Source organism: Schistocerca nitens, chromosome 2 (genome assembly GCF_023898315.1).
Source record: "Schistocerca nitens isolate TAMUIC-IGC-003100 chromosome 2, iqSchNite1.1, whole genome shotgun sequence".
Classification (NCBI taxonomy): Eukaryota; Metazoa; Arthropoda; class Insecta; order Orthoptera; family Acrididae; genus Schistocerca; species Schistocerca nitens.
In genome coordinates, this window is record NC_064615.1 from 861,522,400 (window position 1) to 861,541,928 (window position 19,529).

Consider the following 19,529-nt stretch of genomic DNA (forward strand, 5'->3'; position numbering starts at 1 on the left):
TTTGCTACCTCTTCCATCTACTTGTCTACATAGTCGCGGCTCCGACACAGGCATTTATCGTAGCGTTGTACCAACTTTCCAACACGCTCGTCATAGAAGGCAGCCGCCTGTGCTTTCCGCCATTTCTCTACGCTGGTCTGCAGTTCATTGTCCGTGCCAAAATGTTGTCTTCATTGGCAGCGGTTCATATGAGCACAGAAGAACATCAGAGTGAGCCCAATCTTGGCTGTAAGGGGGTGATCAAACATTTACCAATGAAAACGCTGCGAGACTTGTCATGGAGAAGGAAATGAATGAATGGTGTTTTCTGTGGGGTTGCGTGAAATCAGGCGAAATCTCTCAGTTGGCACCCATATTTGGCGGGAGCCACTGTTGTTCTAGGCATCCTTTCGTGCTCACTGTGTGCTCAGAACTGAAAAGACCGACATGATGCGATCGACAGGCATACTACCCAACACAACTGTGCAAAAATTCAGCGAATTTTCACTATCGTATCCATCTCGTGACCTATCGGACCTTACTTTCTGAAAGTCCTCGTATCACAGTTTCCATCTCACAGCAGATCTGTAAATAAAATTCATACAAGTCAAAGAATTTCCAAAAGTAAAGATGTTACACATACTCAAGTGTTGTTATTTATAAAACGATGCAAAGGTGTTACATTATTACGTATACATAGATGTAACTTTTAAAGTAGTTATGTGAGATGTGACCTCATGTTATGAAATTTACTATTGTAACTATAAGATAATTGCTTCTTTAGAGGAAAAAAACCTTTTGAAATTTCTCGTAAAACTGTGACTGTTAAACTCTGCTTGTTCATTTAAAATGTTTTCGGAAAATCTGTGTAACAGTATTCCTGACTTCAGAGACGGCGTTTAAACTGCCTTGTAATGGATATTGTTATAGAGATGTTGCGGCAATGTCGCCCGTTTACATCAGTGCGCAACTGCCATCCACGAGCTAATGATTGTCTACTACGCAGGTGTTTCAAGGACAGTGCCTGCAGCTTCAGCCAAACGGTCCGCCAGCTCTTCTGGAGTGTCTGTCGATGTGTCGTACACCAAACGCTTCATCTTTCCCCAAGAAAAAAGCAAAAAATGGAATGCCACTGGAACTGGCTCACCGAATCCCAGTCCAATGACTGGGGAAAACATTGTCTAAAGGTTCTCTGACATCAACGGCAATATGAGGTGAGTCCACATCACGCTCGAACCATAATTGTTCCCTGACTGACAGCGGGGTATTTTCAAACATTGCCTTTAGTTCCTCAGGGAGAAAGATTCACTAATTTCCACCACGAGCATGTTGCATAGAAGACATCGCCCGTCAAATGATCTCGTGCAATACCAGTTCATACATTTACGGCAAATCTCTGTTGCTTTAAGATTTTGCAAATTCCAGACATGGCTATTGTGGCTGCTGAATATTCCTTCTCTTGTGAAGATAGCCTTGTCAGTAAACAAAATACACGTTTAGAACTGAGGCATGTTTACAACGTAATGTAGTTACCATTGGCAGAATTTCACACGCTGGGGAAAGTGATCAGCTGATTGGTCTCGTACCATCTTATGTTAAATGGAATACAAGTCCGTTTCGTGCAGGTCATTCCACACGTTGGCACTGGAGATATTTAGTTCCTTTTGGATGGATCGTGCTGCGGCTGTCAGCAATAATTCTCTGGAACCGAGCTTCCCCCAACTGAACAGTTCACACACTGCGAGGTCTACAAGTTTCCCGTCGGTCTCGTCTAAGGCATCCTGCCTCACGTAGACGGTTATCAATACTTTGAAAGTGACATTATTTGGAAACCCCTCCCTGGAAATCTTTCTGCGTACACGGTTCAAAATGGTTCAAATGGCTCTGAGCACTATGGAACTTAACATCTGAGGTCATCAGTCCCCTAGAACTTAGAACTACTTAAACTAACTAACCTAAGGACATCACACACATCCATGCCCGAGGCAGGATTCGAACCTGCGACCGTAGCAGCAGCGCGGTTCCGGACTGAAGCGCCTAGAACCGTGCATACAGGTGCCTTGCTGCTCGACTATTGCATCGTGCTTCCCCATAAATGAGATGCATGTCAGCTAATTCGGTTATAGCATAATCAACTGTCAAGAACCGTTAAATATCAGCAGCGACTCCCTTGTTAACACAACATACATAATAACAATCTAAATGTTTCTCCAGGGCTACGACAATGCTAGCAGTAATGAAAACTTACCTTTCCTAGCAGTAATATCTAAATGTGTTGCAAATCAGATTCTAACGTCAACATGTTGCATGCGAAGCGGTCGAAACAACTGTGAACGTTGTACTAACTGTATGGGAAGTACAGCGTCAAACTTTTCGATGACTGTTAGTGCAGAAACAGTTCATCTTGACATTTGTGTCACATAACGTAAGTGTTTCTCTGTATCTCCTCTAATAATTCTACAAAGTTGTGAACGTAATTTTTTATGCCCTGTATAATTCTTGAAAAGCAATCAACAAGTATCCAAAATATACAGATGATTGCCTACACTTAAACACGTCCATCGAAATCCAAGCACTGCTTTGAACGTAGTTTCGTTTTCGCGGCGAATATCGACGCTAAAAACTAATAAGACTCTTAAAATAACCCAAAAGTTACTGAAGAATTCACTTTCACGGCTGCTTTTGGTTACAATTCTGTTAATGTAGAGCCTATCTTACTCTATGTTTTCTAGCAGTTAATTGCTCATGTAAAATTTACCGTACCCTTTTTTTTCTGAAATGGCGTTTCAGCCATTGGCGTCAGAAGTTTCAGACACTTTTTCCAATTAGTCAGTCTCATACTGTGCATTTCCTAGAAGTTTTGATTTGTGGCTAAACATCTATTACGTCGTCCACGGGTAAATCTGAAAGATAAACATGTTTCGTTCAGGTACCCATTTTTTTAGTCATGAAAATCATGGAGTACATTCGCAATGTCCTCCCATTAACTTCTGATGAATTTTTGTTGCTCATTAACCGTCAAAACTGATTCTACCAAGTCACAGTATTCAAGTTAATCCACTAGAACGAAACACACTTGGAAGACCCGTTCAGCCGGCCGGGGTGAGCGAGCGGTTCTAGGCGCTAGAGTCTGGAACCGCGCGTCCGATACGGTCGCAGGTTCGAAGCTGCCTCGGGCATGGATGTGTGTGATGTCCTTAGGTTAGTTAGGTTTAAGTAGTTCTAAGTTCTAGGGGATTGATGACCCCAGAAGTCAAGTCCCTTAGTGCTCAGAGCCATTTGAACCATTTTTTTAGACCCGTTCAAAAAGTCATGATATCCAAACCAGTCCTTAGGTCGAATTTATGTTCAGTTTACGCTAATTCGCAGCGACAACCAGATGTTGTTAGCCTTCAGTCTGAAGACGGCTTTGATGCTCCATTTTATATGAAACTTACTGGCGAATTAAAAGTACATGCCGGACCAAGACTCGAATCCAGGACCTTTTCCGTGAACGCCAAAGGTCCCGGGTTCGAGTCTGATCCAGCACACAGTTTTAACCTGCCAGAAAGTTTCATAACAGCGCACACTATGCTACAGCATGAAAAATTCGTATTAATTTACGTATCCTTAGTTCTATGGTCGTCAGTAACTTTGCTGGTCAAATACCAAAAATCCTTCATTATTTTTAGTGCCTCATTTCCTAATCCAGTTTCTCGACGCAACTTGACTTGATTTGGATACTCTCCGTTACCCATGTTTCACTTTTACGGAGCTCCCTGTTACAGTCTCTATTCAATACACTTCCCAAGACGCTGAAGTGATCTTCCAAGCCCTTTGCCGTTTTCGACAGCATTAGAATATCACTGTCAAACATTAAAACTTTTATTGACTCTCGCTGGACCTTAATTACTTTACAAATGTTCCATTGATTTGATTTACAGCGTGCCCCTCGTAAACATTGATTAACGAGGTGTTTAGGCTACAACCCCGTCCCAAGTGCTGCCTTCCGTTCTTGTCCTTCACTCTCTTCCAGCTGAATCTAAGCGATGTGGCACAGTGTGTAACAAACTGGATTCTTATTCCGAAGAGCGGCGATTTCATCGGCATGTTGAATCCTAATAATCTTCGCTTTTTTTATTTTATGACTGCAGTCTAGTTTCGGTATAAATCATAGATACGGTTTCACACCCTGTATTTTATTCTTTAAAACTTCAGAATCCTAAATAGTATAAAACAGTTAAAAACGTCAAAAGCTTTTTCTAAATATACTAGAATAAAGAAAGTAATACTTCAGAGATACCACACCACGTTGTGGCAGGAGGAGGCATTTTCATCGATCGTAATATTGGAAAAACATGCACCTGTAAGTTTTTTCCATCGTATTTTAGATAATTTCTTCATTTAAGTTGTGTTCGACAACTTTTATAAATGACATTATGTACACGAACAGCAAAGCGGTTAAAATCTTTATTCTTCACAAACTAGTTGTAACAGAACCCCATCATTTAAAATTCTAGAGTCTACTAGACGGTGACGTATTGTCATTGCGATAGTACGTCATCACTTAACATTCTGGAGCTTGCTAGACGGAGATGTATTGTCGGAGCTACCTGAATAACAAAGATGTAAGCAGCTTTGTGGGGTTTATACATAAAAATGTTGTCAAGACAACTACTTCTTTATGAGATGTTGCAAAAAAAAAAAAAAATGGCTCTGAGCACTATGGGACTCAACTGCTGAGGTCATAAGTCCCCTAGAACTTAGAACTACTTAAACCTAACTAACCTAAGGACATCACACACATCCATGCCCGAGGCAGGATTCGAACCTGCGACCGTAGCAGTCGCGCGGCTCCGGACTGAGCGCCTAGAACCGCTAGACCACCGCGGCCGGCGAGATGTTGCATAAAATCGCTTTTGGTACCTTTGAGCATTTATATAGATCGTTTCCAAAGAAGAAAAAAAATCTGCTATATGACAACAACAAAAAATGGTTCAAATGGCTCTGAGCACTATGGGACTTAACATCTGATGTCATCAGTCACCTAGAACATGTAACTACTTAAACCGAAGGACAGCACACACATCCATGCCCGAGGCAGGATTCGCCTAGAACCGCTCGGCCACACTGGCCGGCTCTGCTATATGACATCTGTGGCCCCACGCCTTAATAGATGTTCACATTTTTAATGCAGCTCTTATTGGATTGGAGTGCATCGTCTATGGAACTGTTGATAAATTGTAATACTAGCAATAAACCCCCAGTCCTCCGATTTTTTAAAGAAACAAATTACCATGTGTAAAACGCCTTATCTCCCGAATTACACGTTGTAAAATAATATAACTTTGCAGGTCCATTCCGTGGTCTGTGCGAATACTGTCTTCAAAACTGTGTTGCGAATAGCGTTAGTAGTAAATAAGTAGTAAGCTGCAACGTCTGGTCTGATGCTGTAGTTTACTGCATGAACAGGGGAAATGTAGTAAGCGTTAAATTAATGCCGGCCGAAGTGGCCGTGCGGTTCTAGGCGCCGCGGTCTGGAGCCGCGAGACCGCTACGGTCGCAGGTTCGAATCCTGCTTCGGGCATGGATGTGTGTGATGTCCTTGGGTTAGTTAGGTTTAAGTAGTTCTAAGTTCTAGGGGACTAATGACCTCAGAAGTTTTTTCGCAAGTACTGCGTGAATATGAACTGGGTAATATGAGCACCATGCACAGTTTGGAACTGTAATACCAGAGTCAGTTTAAAGCTCTTAATGAATAGATTATGACGGCATTTAAAATTTTTTTTAATTCGGTCAATAACTGTATGAAATATTAAGAATTATTTTCTTTTGTCCCTGGAAACCGTTAGATACGCAACCTGCAACTGGATCCATGTCGCGGATCAGCCATTTAGCAACATAGATCTGAAAATAAATAGACGGATATAGCGACAAGTCACCAACCGTAATAACACAATATAACACCTCTGATAGTGATAACAGTGGCAGAGTCGAGCACAATAGCTCTGCTTGACGCGGACGGACACAAAGAACAGTGGAGGGCGGCCGTCGGTATTTTGGAGGCGGCGGGTTGGCAGCGCCGGCGTGCGCGCGCAGCCCGCTATTCCTGTCGGCTGCTGCTACTGCTGCTGTTGCGCTATCTTAGGACTGCGCTCAGTTTGCCTGTCGCCGGCAGCGCGTCGCGACGTCTCCAGGAGAGTCGGAGAGCCACGGTCCAGGATACGAACAGGTAGGAGCCGCTCCGCGTGCCTAATACCGCGTAAACAGGCCACAGTCCCATACGGCCTATTGTAACACCTGGTCTCTATCGTTACAATAAAATCTGCGGGTAATTTAGCGTTTATTACTGTCGCCGAATACAACAACAATCCTGGTATAATACCCACAGATAAGAAAGCGGTCGTATATTGCCGCTGTCCAAACGTTGGAAAAAGGTAGTTACTTGTGTACAGGTGGGCATTACAACTGTCTGTCAGCCTGTTCTGGCGTGGAAGGTGAAAAATAACTGTTTAGGACTACGTCCTGTCTCTGAATAATAGTAGAGAACAAAGGATTTGAATGCGTCGGTCACTAATTGTAGCATGGGACTTCTTAGGGCGCCGGCGTCGACTCTGAGTGTTCCGTAAACACTCGAGTGTTGTGTGTCGTACTTCTGTTTGATCCGCTCATTTGAAATATTAGTAATGATTCTCACGGGCCATCTGTTGCTGAAAGGGGATGTGGACAAGTTCAGCGTATCGGGTTCGTTCGTCAACTGCAGACTCTATAACTGTTATGCATCTGTGTAGAAGACCATCGGTGAACCACTGAGAAAATTTGACTGTTACTTATTCGTAAATTATTAATTTTCAACGCATGTGAAGTGAGAAAAAGATAATTTTTTGTTTGGTACGGCAGTACCCCCCGTCGGAGGTTCGAATCCTCCTTCGGGCATGGATGTGTGTGTGTTGTCCTTAGCGTAAGTTAGTTTAAGTTAGATTAAGTAGTGCCTAAGCCTCGGGACCGATGACCTCAGCAGTTTGGTCCCACAGTCCTTACCACAAATTTCCAATTTTTTTTACGACAGTAAGCTTCTTCCATCTACGTTGCTTTGTTCCTAAATAAGTTAGCCTATTACTTCATCCATCGATGAATCTTCTTCTATAAAAAGTTTTAGTTACATCACAGCACTTCCTCTCTTTTCAGATATTTGTACATATTTGTGTATATAATCATGTTTCTGCCGCTAGCTAGTTTCGGACTCGGGGGCATTTTCATGTGATACAGAAGTCGCGTACCAGCGCCACTTTTGTAACGGACTGAACCACTTCGCACACACATGCGACAAAAACTCTGTTAGAATAAACAGACAGGTCCGTCAGGCAGACGAAGAAAATCAAAGCGAGTAACGTGAGCACACCGCTTACGCGTGCCGGAAGAACTGGGTTTTTATCCTTTGCCGTATTTTTGTTGGCTGAGGAACCCAGCAGAAGAAACTAGGTGATCCCTCTGTTGGAGCCCAAGCGAAATTTGGGACCGAAGCCAGGTACCGCAGACTTATTGCCAAGGACGCTTCGCTGCAAAGAGCCCCCGCATCCCAGGTAGCTTCTCTGGTTCAAAGCTATTTAAAAAAAAGGTCCGCATAGACCACACCTTCACTAAAGCAATTTTTTTTCCCCCACTCAGTTCTTCTGTGTCGGCCTCAAAAAATAATTCTGTGGACCGAAAATTGGCCTCTCATGTGATTCTTCTTTTGTTTCATAATTTTTGTATTGTATTGGTTTTCATTGTTTTCAGTGTGTACACATGGGCCGGCTGAGGTTAGCTTTGCAGCGCATATACGCATAAAGTACTAAACCGTCCGGTACTTCAATAAACCGAACTAAGATTTTCCACAAGTGATCGGACCTACAAGGGAGAGAATTTACCTATAACTTTATTCTATCCATTGAGGTATTGAAGCAAGTATGTCTCTATTATTCTTCGTATTTATGGAACGATGTTCTTCTTCGTAAGGGTATTCCAGAGTTCTGGAAAAGCTTAATGCACTGATTTACAACCTTTCATTGTTTGCAGTGAAATTATTCGCAAACAAAATTATGTAAGATTTTATCAAAGATTTTAACATCAAACTTTTTTCATCTCTTGTCCTGTAAACATAGCGTCGTAAAACTGTGACCGACGCATAGGCCATTAAATTTAGGACACTTGTCGGTACAACTTTTTTTTTTAATAGGGTCTACTGAGATTAACAAATGTAGTATCTATTAATAAATTTCCTTAATAAGAACAGAACTTCAAAAATATTACCTCTTGAATATCTGCCAAATTAAGTTGAGATCATATTTGTCCCTTCGCGTGAAAAAACAAGTCGACCCTTTCTGATTTGGTGTTATACAGGGTGTCCCAGGAGGAACGGCCAATATTAAAGGCTATGGCAGGAACGATTATTTGAGCAAGAAACTTCATATGGACATAAGTCCTATTCCGAATTGTTTCCGACATTGTCATGAAGTCGTTATTTATTTTGTGTATTATTCAGTACATTGCCAGGTTTGCGCGTGTACAACAGTAAACATTACAAATGCGTTTTACACAGTATATGTATTTCTAACACATTTACGTCTAAGCGTTATCATACATGTCACACTACAGCTGTTTTACAGCTTACAATAAATGTTTGAATATCCAACCGTCAACTTCACTACCTTTGTGCACTCTTGATAGAACATGTGTTGCTTGTCTGAGTGGCTCTGCACGTGCCGTAATGAGAGGAGCAATGCCCATGATGTGACTGAGCAAGTCATCTCGCGCATTAACCTTTCTTTTTACGCTCAGACTTCATCCAACATCATGAACAATAATCGACTGGCTTAAGATCTGGCGATCTTGCTGGCCCATTAACTGTACTACCAAGACCAATCCAGTAATGAAGATAGTTGTAGTTGAGGTGTTCCCTCACACGCTTGGTATAGTACATTGAAGGAAGAATATTGCTAAAAGTACACTCCTGGAAGTACATTGCTGGTCACGTTGCCAAAGGAAATTCCTCAAGCAGTTCAATTTCGCAAAAGAATGTAAGTAATTCTATCCCGTCATTCGCTCCTTTATAATCACGGGACCTATGAAGATGTTGCCGATCATGTCGCACCAAACATTAATCCGAAAACAAACCGCACCAAACATTGGTCGTAAAACAAAATTGGAAATTGGTTTTCACAATAGCGTGTGGATTTTACGACAACCATCGATGATTATTAAGTGTGTTGTTGATTCCATTCCGTGTAAACAGGCTACATTAGTGAATAGTACAAATGACGACTGTGACTTAAGCTGAGTCGAAATTCAAGTTGTGTAACATTGTCAGCAATGTAGAGATTTTGAACACGCTATATGTGAAATGAGTACAAGTTTTCCGCATGTACACTACTGGCCATTAAAATTGCTACACCACGAAGATAACGTGCTACAGACGCGAAATTTAACCGACAGGAAGAAGTTGCTGTGATATGCAAATGATTAGCTTTTCAGAGCATTCACACAAGACTGGCGCCTATGGTAACACCTACAACGTGCTGACATGAGGAAAGTTTCCAACCGATTTCTCATACACAAACAGCAGTTGACCGGTGTTGCCTAGTGAAACGTGTAAGGAGGAGAAATGCGTACCATCACGTTTCCGACTTTGATAAAGGTCGGATTGTAGCCTATCGCGATTGCGGTTTATCGTATCGCGACATTGCTGCTCGCGTTGGTCGAAATCCAATGACTGTTAGCAGAATATGGAATCGGTGGATTCAGGAGGGTAATACGGAACGCCGTGCTGGATCCCAACGGCCTCGTATCACTAGCAGTCGAGATGAGAAGCATCTTATCCGCATGGCTATAACGGATCGTGCAGCCACGTCTCGATCCCTGAGTCAACAGATGGGGACGTTTGCAAGACAAAAACCATCTGCACGAACAGTTCGACGACGCTTGCAGCACCATGGACTATCAGCTCGGAGACCATGGCTGTGGTTACCCTTGACGCTGCATCACAGACAGGAGCGCTTGCGATGGTGTACTCAACGACGAACCTGGGTACACGAATGGCAAAACGTCATTTTTTCGGGTGAATTCAGGTTCTGTTCACAGCATCATGATGGTCGCATCTGTGTTTGGCGACATCGCGGTGAACGCACATTGGAAGCGTGTATTCGTTATCGCCATACTGGCGTATCACCTGGCGTGATGGTATGGGGTGCCATTGGTTACACGTCTCGGTCACCTCTTGTTCACACTGACGGCACTTTGAACAGTGGACGTTACATTTCAGATGTGTTACGACCCGTGGCTCTACCCTTCATTCGATAGCTGCGAAACCCTACATTTCAGCAGGATAATGCACGACCGTATGTTGCAGGTCCTGTACGGGCCTTTCTGGATACAGAAAATGTTCGTCTGCTGTCCTGGCCAGCACATTCTCCAGATCTCTCACCAATTGAAAACGTCTGGTTAATGATGGCAGAGCAACTGGCTCGTCACAATACGCCAGTCACTACTCTTGATGAACTGTGTTATCCTGTTGAAGCTGCATGGGCAGCTGTACCTGTACACGCCATCCAAGCTCTGTTTGACTCAATGGCCAGGCGTATCAAGGCCGTTATTACGGCCAGAGGTGGTTGTTCTGGGTACTGATTTCTCAGGGTCTATGCACCCAAATTGCGTGAAAATGTAATCACATGCCAGTTCTAGTATAATATATTTGTCCAATGAATACCCGTTTATCATCTGCATTTCTTCTTAGTGTAGCAATTTTAATGGCCAGTAGTGTAGTTCGTCACACACGCGTTCGTTGAAGATTGATAAGTGCAGAAGTCGCCTTGCCGTGGTAGTAGAACTACGCTGCACCATTTCAACAGGGTGTTACTGTTCCTGCGCGGGTTGTTGAACTACACGATGAGAATAAAAACGGGGAATTGGAAGAATGCCTGTTTCACGCAATGTGCTGAAAACTCTGGTAAACACTCTACGATCAGGAATTCGGTGTGTTGGAAAGCGCGGACGGTATTCTTCGACACTGGCAGTAGAGCTACCATCGCAGAAGCCGTAAACATTCACCATATCTGCATATTCTCCATTAGTGTAGATGTGCAGCATGTTAGCCAACGTGTGTACAAACACAGTTAGCCGGTGGTTCTCTCTGATATGCTCTCAGTGTCTCGTACTACTTCACTTATAACAGACTGTGGGCAACTATGCGCTCAACGGGCAAGTTTAATGACAGAAAGGCATCCCGGGCAAAGAAGTTGAAAACAACGAAGTAGGTCGGGCTAAAATAAAACTTCAACGAGGTTGGGTGGGTAAGTCGCATTCGTGTGCGTCACTGGCCCAAAATCTATCTCAGAGACCACTCGGAATAGGTCCATAGGAAATTTTTTGCTTCAAATCGCTGAAGTTGATCATTTCTCCTTGGACATCTTGTCGGTGACCGTGTTACGTGGAACAACGCTGATACATCCTACCGAGTGTGTCTTCCGGGATATCTTCAGGGAACTTTCCTGTGAATTTTTGGTAGATATTTTGAATTTATTTTCTGTACTGCCTGTGCGTGTTTGTGTGGAGTTCCCCTTAACAAAGTCTTCCCGTAGGATGCAGCATGCGATGTTCAGTGCCTATGGTATACGCCAGCTTCGTTCTTGTTAGAATAAACTTTTTAAACCGTAATTGTAGATACCTAGCGATATTCATTTATAAATCTACATCTATACTCTGCAAAGCACCTTCCGGTGTTTGGCGGACGGTACTTTGCGTACCAATTTCACTTCCCCCATTTCCTGTTCCAGTCGCGAATGGTGTGCTGGAAGAACCATTGTTGATGGGCCTCTGGGTGGGCCATAGTCTCTCTAATTTTACCTTTATGTCCTTTTAGCGAGATATTCGTAGAAGGAAGCAATATATTGGTTGAATCTTCCAGAAACGTTCGCTTTCGGAACTGTGACAGTAAACCACACCTGACGCAGGACGCCTCTCTTGCAAAACTGGCGCTAGAGTTAACTCAACATCTCCGTGACGCTATAGTGCCTACGAAATGTGCTTGTAACGAAATAGTTACTATTCTTTGAATCTTCCGTATTTCCCCCATCAATCCTAACTGGTAATATTTCGGAGCCACGAGCAATACCGGCCGAACGAGGTTCGTTCGTTTGTGGACTATATATTGTGAGGATTCTTCCCATTAATCTGTCTGGCATTTGCTTTTCCTACCGTTAGTTTTACGTGATTTTGCACTTTAAATCGCCAATTACGCATACTACAAGATATTTGAGTATCACTTTCTCTAGTGCCTGTTCGACAGTTGGATGATCATAAAATAACTTGTCTTTCAACCTTTTTAAACGCAAGGCGTTGTATTTATGGTTCTCTCAGGTGCTAGAGCAGCTGCAAGGCACCTCTCAGCTGATGCACCAAAGATATTGCCGAACTGGCCTGTCTTAGACAGATCCTTTGATGATCTACTCACGCACTTGTCAATGTTGAATTCGTACGTGATAGCACCAAGGGAGGGAGCGAAAGAGGAGGGTCGAAAAAGCGTAAACACCCATTGCTGATTAGTATCACGGTCAAATGTCATAGAATGGTTTTGAATGGTCCCTAGTGGTAAATGGTAAAAGACTGCGGTCGCACTACAAGACAAAGGGATCAGATCGCTTTCAGTGGGGCTGCAGCCCCAAGATGTTCTTACAAGGAAACCTCCCCATCGCACCCCCCTCAGATTTAGTTATAAGTTGGCACAGTGGACAGGCCTTGAAAACCTGAACACAGATCAATCGAGAAAACAGGAAGAAGTTGTGTGGAACTATGAAAAAAATAAGCAAAATATACAAACTGAGTAGTCTAAGCGCAACATATGCATTATCATGGATAAGGCGCTAGCAGGAGCACCGTGGTGCCGTGGTTAGCGTGAGCAACCGCGGCACGAGAGGTCCTTGGTTCAAGTCTTCCCTTAGGTGAAAAGTTTAATTTTTTATTTTCGCAAAGTTATGATCTGTCCGTTCGTTTATTGACGTCTCTGTTCACTGAAATAAGTTTAGTGTCTGTGTTTTGCGACCGTACCGCAAAACCGTGCGATTAGTAGACGAAAGGATGTGGCTCTCCAATGGGAACCGAAAACATTTAATCGCAAGGTCTTACGATTCCTCCACAGGAAAACACGTCTGATATATTCTATAAGACACTGGTGACGGCATGTGCGTCACATCACACGCGAATATGTTGTCGACCCGCCTAACTTGTACACTTGGCGAATGGGTAAAAAGATTCTTCTACCTTGCCCGATTTAGATTTTCTTGACAATGTGATAATCACTCCCAAAAAAGTGATGAAAACATGAGAGTTTGCCGCATAAACTGCAACAAATGAATGCAACAGTTTCACAGTCGCACAGTTTTCCATGTGCTCTGTCAAAACATGTTTTTAACGTTTTCAAATTTTTCCGTGTGTAGACCGTCAAATCCTGCATATGTCCGAGCAAATCTGAACATGTCCTGGAATTCTGGAGAGCGAAGTTGATTATGTGTAAGTGCCTGAACTTTCATAATTGTCTGAAAATAAAAAATTAAAATTTTCACTCGAGGGAAGACTTGAACCAAGGACCTCCCACACCTATCGTTCCGTTCCGCAGCTGCTCACGCTAACCACGGGACCACGGTGCTCCTGCCAGCACCTTATCCATGATAATGCATATGTTGCTCTTGGATTACTCAGTTTGTATATTTTGCTTATTTTTTTCATAGTTCCAAACAACTTCTTCCTGTTTTCTCGATTGATCTGTGTTCAGTGTTTCAAGGCCTATCCACTGTGCTAACTTATAACTAAATCTGATGGGGGTGCGATGGGGAGGTTTCCTTGTTAGAGTAGGACTGAACCATCCAGGGGAGTAACAGCAGTCTCCATCATTGTCAAGTACATCGTACTGTCGCTGATAGCACAGTAAACTGTTATTTTCGACTGCTAAGTGTCCGGGAATCGGAGCCCCAAGGGAAGCCGTGGTTTCTTTGATGCCCATTATACCACCTCTTGAGGGCTTCTCGTGTAGATTCTGATTGACGGTGCGTCTGAAGTGTTTTCCTCGGCCACTCATAAGAAAACTGAGTGACTTCAATGCTGGGCGTTGCAGTTCTGACCTCCATCACAGAGGCGTTAGAGGAAGGGGTTATATGTAGGTAAGATGCGGTGTGACAACCATCCCATCGTGTGACACATCCACAGAATGTGGTAGAAGTTTGGTGGAAGTTGGTACTAATGTGACTTCACTAACCACCTTGCATCTTACATGAAGTTTTAAGCTGCGGCCATTTTTTTCCTTGTGTTGAAACCTTCTACATCTACATCCATAATCCGCAAGCCACTTGACGGTGTGTGGCGGAGGGTACCTTGAGTACCTCTATCGGTTCTCCCTTCTATTCCAGTCTCGTATTGTTCGTGGAGAGAAAGATTGTCGGTATGCCTCCGTGCTAGCTCCAATCTCTCTGATTTTATCCTCATGGTCTCTTCGCGAGATATACGTAGGAGGGAGCAATATACTGCTTGGCTCCTCGGTGAAGGTATGTTCTCGAAACTTCAACAAAAGCCAATACCGAGCTACTGAGCGTCTCTCTTGCAGAGTCCTCCATTGGAGTTTATCTATCATCTCCGTAACGCTTTCGCGGTTACTAAATTATCCTGTAACGAAGCGCTCTGCTCTCCGTTTGATCTTCTCTATCAACCCTATCTGGTACGGATCCCACGCCGGTGAGCACTATTAAAGCAGTGGGCGAACAAGTGTACTGTAACCTACTTCCTTTGGTTTCGGACTGCATTTCCTTAGGATTCTTCCAATGGATCTGTCTGGCATCTGCTTTACCCACGATTAATTTTATATGGTCATTCCATTTTAAACCACTCATAATGCCTACCCCAGGTAATTTATGGAATTAACTGCTTCCATTTGCTGACCTGCTATATTGTAGCTAAATAATAAAGGATCTTTCTTTCTATGTATTCGCAGCACATTACACTTGTCTACATTGAGATTCAATTGCCATTCCCTGCACCATGCGTCAATTAGTTGCAGGTCCTCCTGCATTTCAGTACAATCTCCCATTGTTAAAACCGCTCTATATACTACAGCATCATCCGCAAAAAGCCTCAGTGAACTACCGACGTTATCCACAAGGTCATTTATATATATTGTGAATAGCAACGGTTCTACGACACTCCCCTGCGGCACACCCGAAATCACTCTTACTTCGGAAGACTTCTCTCCATTGAGAATGACATGCTGCGTTCTGTTATCTAGGAACTTTTCAATCCAATCACACATTTGGTCTGATAGTCCATATGCTCTTACTTTGTTCATTAAACGACTGTGGGGAACTGTATCAAACGCCTTGCGAAAGTCAAGAAACACGGCATCTACCTGTGAACCCGTGTCTATGGCCTTCTGAGTCTCGCGGACAAATAGCGCGAGCTGGGTTTCACACGACCGTCTTTTTCGAAACCCATGCTGATTCCTACAGAGTAGATTTCTAGTCTCCAGAAAAGTCATTATACTCGAACATAATACGTGTTCCAAAATTCTACACCTGATTGACGTTAGAGGTATAGGTCTACAATTCTGCACATCAGTTCGACGTCCCTTCTTGAAAACGGGGATGGCCTGTGCCCTTTGCCAATCTCTTGGAACGCTACGCTCTTCTAGAGACCTACAATACACCGCTGCATGAAGGAGGGCAAGTTCCTTCGCGTATTCTGTGTAAAATCGAACTGGTTTCCCATCAGATCCAGCGGCTTTTCTTCTTTTGAACGATTTTAATTGTTTTTCTATCCCTCTGTCATCTATTTCTAAATCTACCACTTTGTTATCTGTGCTACAATCTAGAGAAGGAACTACAGTGCAGTCTTCCTCTGTGAAACATATTTGGAAAAAGACATTTAGTATTGCTTTTTAAAGCGTCACCGTACCCAAGTATGGCGTCGCAGGGCGCTACGCCCTTGCACCATTACAGTGGAAGGTTGTAGACATCTTTAAGCCAAATTTTAATCTTATACTTCTCAGTGGGAGACAATTACGGTGTTTCGAAACATGACAACTCTTTCATCCTACAGTACTTCCTTGGGGTACGCACGAGATTAATTTTATGTTTGAAGATGCCTTTCCATTAATAATTAAATGCTACTTTTGTTTGCTTATTCAGCTAAAGGACATTTCGTGACGGTGACAATAAAAGATGATGAATAATCTGCATTTTCAGCAGTGACTAACGTTAGTGACACGACGCATGTGGTGAGCTGCGTTCTGCTTTCTCAGTCACTGCGAAATGTTTCCACTAAAATTGGGGCATAGCTCGAAAACAGTCGAGAGCAGTCTTTGTTTGGACTGACTCCATGTACGCATATTAAAGCCGAAACTGAGAATATCTTCCGAAAAGACACCTGACGCCCTGTTTGACAGACAACTTCTTTTGAAGGCGAGGTCCTTAGATACGAACATGAATCCACTATTGAGATGACTGAGAAGAAAAATTCTGGCGAACTTAAATCTAAATTTTCACTACCTTAGTTCACGCCAAGTCTTCGCAATTGTTGGACCCGTTTGCTGGACACACTCCTTCAGTTACATGTCCGTATTAGAGGACTTCCAAATCCACGCTAGAAACATATATATTAGACAATTCGCTCTTGAAAGCTCCAATATACATTTCATCCTGGTGAACTCAGTGAGATTCCCGGTATGTGGAGCTGCTTATAACTCCACATCTCCTCTGATTCAAAATGCATTTATTCTGCCGCGTTCTTCAGTAATTGTTATGGCATTCTCAATTACCAGCAGGAGAAAGTGTTAATTTGTACATCCTTGAGGTTGGAAATCATCACATGAACTATATCTACGTCACACAAAGGAATCAAAAAACAATGGTTCGCTCCTTACAATGTGTTTTTTCTGTGTTATAATTTACCACATGTCCAAAATAAATGAGTAACAGGAAGCTAGTTTCAGACTACGCGACGTATCGCGTGGCTCTTTCAGAAGACAAGTGGACTAGTTGTTAACCTTTTAAACTTTTATGTGAATGCCATACACAATTTCATACATACGGTGTGTATGTGTACTAAAAGAATCTAGTGACCTTAGACTCTTCTCTGAATAGCTCGTTACACAACAAAACGAAAATGGCCAATTCCGAATTTATGGCTAGCAGAATGAATATTAAAATATTGCTGTAACAAATGTGTGTCGTAGCGAGAAGGTCAAAGGCAATCCCGCCTGGCGTAAATGTCACTGGGTAATGCTCTAAGCGGGATATATATATATATATATATATATATATATATATATATATATATATATATATATATATATATATATTTAATTTAACGTTTTCGTTTGTTTAATTGGAGTTTAAACGGATTACCGTGCAAAAAAGGGATCGAGGAGGAAAAAAAGACGCAGTTTAGCAAAACTGCGTCAACATTAAAAACTGGGAGAAAGTTATTGCATGAGATCTGTAAAAAAGGTGTCATAAAATGTTTTAGACTTCAGTTGCCAGTTCCAGAGAAAAAAAACTTACAAGAAGATTAGCAGACAGATTAGCAGACCGCAGTGCAAATTTATGAACACACGATGCTCCTGTCTGTCTGCCCGTCCACGGTGTTGCTAAAGGGCTCCGCACAGTGCACTTTGTCCTTTTGCATTTCCTATGAAGGATGCGATGCAGTGTATGTGAGATACTACAGGCGACCGAATCGGACTGTTAGAGCAACAGTTAAATACAGCAGTGGAAATCATTATAAAGGCAAGGTTCCTAGTAAAGTAATAGTATAATATCTGAATCATCGGTGAGTCTAATTTGTTATGAAAGTAGTAAATACAAAGACAAACAATGATGACGGAATTACATAGTTTCTTTCATAAACGAGTAGCAAAATAAGATGTCTGCATACCCGGGATGGAAACTGGTACAAAGGCACTCACTGTGTTATTGCATTGTTAGTGCTTTGTCCAACCTCCGTTCTTCCTAATCACTTCAAAAATTTTCTTCGGCATTGATTTTGTTAGGGTTTGTAGTTCGTGCAGTGAAACTGTCGCCCACTCTTCTCGTATCACATACGGCCTCAAATTGCTTTCCATTGCGATGAACACGCATTAAAAAATTTCTGCAAGATTTTCCACGGGTTCAGATCCAGGCTACGTGCAGGCCTTGGCAAGACATCGATATCTTTATCTTCAAACCACGTTTTTGTTGTAGCAGAAACAAACAAAGATGCATTATTTTGTTGAAACATTAGATTTTCGTCCCATAGGTCCTTATGCATTCTAATCAATTCCGTCTCTAGCATCTCGGTGTACATGTTAGAGTTCTTTCTAGAGTTCAGCCAAGTAATGCGTAATTTACTTTAAGCGCAGAAGGCTGCCCAATTCATATTACTTCCTCCACCAAAATTTCTGCTCATTCTTATCCGATGTTCTGTTCTCAGATCATGACAACAATACAGAAATCCATCGCCCATCGAAATTAAACTTCTTCTCATCAATGAAGATCACTTTGTCCCATTCTGAAGTCCATGACACATGTTTTTCAGCCGATTTCAATCTAGCCTGTTTATGTTTAGGTGTTAGAGCTGGTTTCTGTAGTCGCTTCTTGAATCCAGGTTGTTTTCCATGTGACCAAATTTGTCGAACATGCCTGGCACTTAATGGTAACTGTAAATCAGCAACAAACTGAGAACAGTAATGGTCTGTGGCCTTTGCTTTGCGCAGAAGTAACCGTTTCGATGCCTCAGATAACTTTCTACAAGTACTTTGTCCAACGAAATTATCAATCACTGTACTTCAACGAGTCAAATTCTTGCCGATTTGGCGATCAGATAGTCCCATTTCCTTGTACGCACCAATTTTTGATTTTGCATCACATGATAACTGTTCTCCTAGTGCCACTATCATAATCAAATGGTTCAAATGGCTCTGAGCACTATGGGACTTAACATCTATGGTCATCAGTCCCCTAGAACTTAGAACTACTTAAACCTAACTAACCTAAGGACATCACACAACACCCAGCCATCACGAGGCAGAGAAAATCCCTGACCCCGCCGTGAATCGAACCCGGGAACCCGGGCGTGGGAAGCGAGAACGCTACCGCACGACCACGAGATGCGGGCACTATCATAATCGTGGTTTATGTGCACAGCACGCACTGCCACTGATGGTGTCTGTTTTCCACCTGCAGTAAAGGGACCTATGCACACAATAGCACCAAAGGGAGTCGACTCCCCATAGACCGAGTTTCCCCCTCCACCACCTGAATCGGTGATGTCTTCTCATATACTGTACTACTAACATCAAATGCGATACCATTTGACAGCATTTTTCGGTGCACTGGATCTCATACTATTTCTTATACACTGAGCACAACTATTACAACCGACAATGATAATTTTCCTACAAATATCCACGTCTTTATACTGATTTCCACTACTTTACCTGCGACAGTCGTTTAGCGGCGAATGATGGACAAGCAGATCCGCGTTTCCATTCGTCAGAAACAGCAGGAGAAGCAAACTAA

General features: G+C 42.7%; 1 protein-coding gene across 3 annotated transcripts in view; it reads left to right on the forward strand.

Moving 5' to 3' along the window:
• Window positions 1–6,123: 6,123 nt before the first annotated feature.
• LOC126237126 (uncharacterized) overlaps window positions 6,124–19,529 on the forward strand; it is a 469,607-nt gene continuing 456,201 nt past the window's right edge. For 2 of the 3 annotated variants that reach the window (XM_049946947.1, XM_049946945.1), the window contains exon 1: window positions 6,124–6,190. The gene's annotated coding sequence lies outside the window, so the exon portion shown is untranslated. The remainder of the gene's footprint in view (window positions 6,191–19,529) is intronic. The other variant, XM_049946946.1, reaches the window with a different exon arrangement.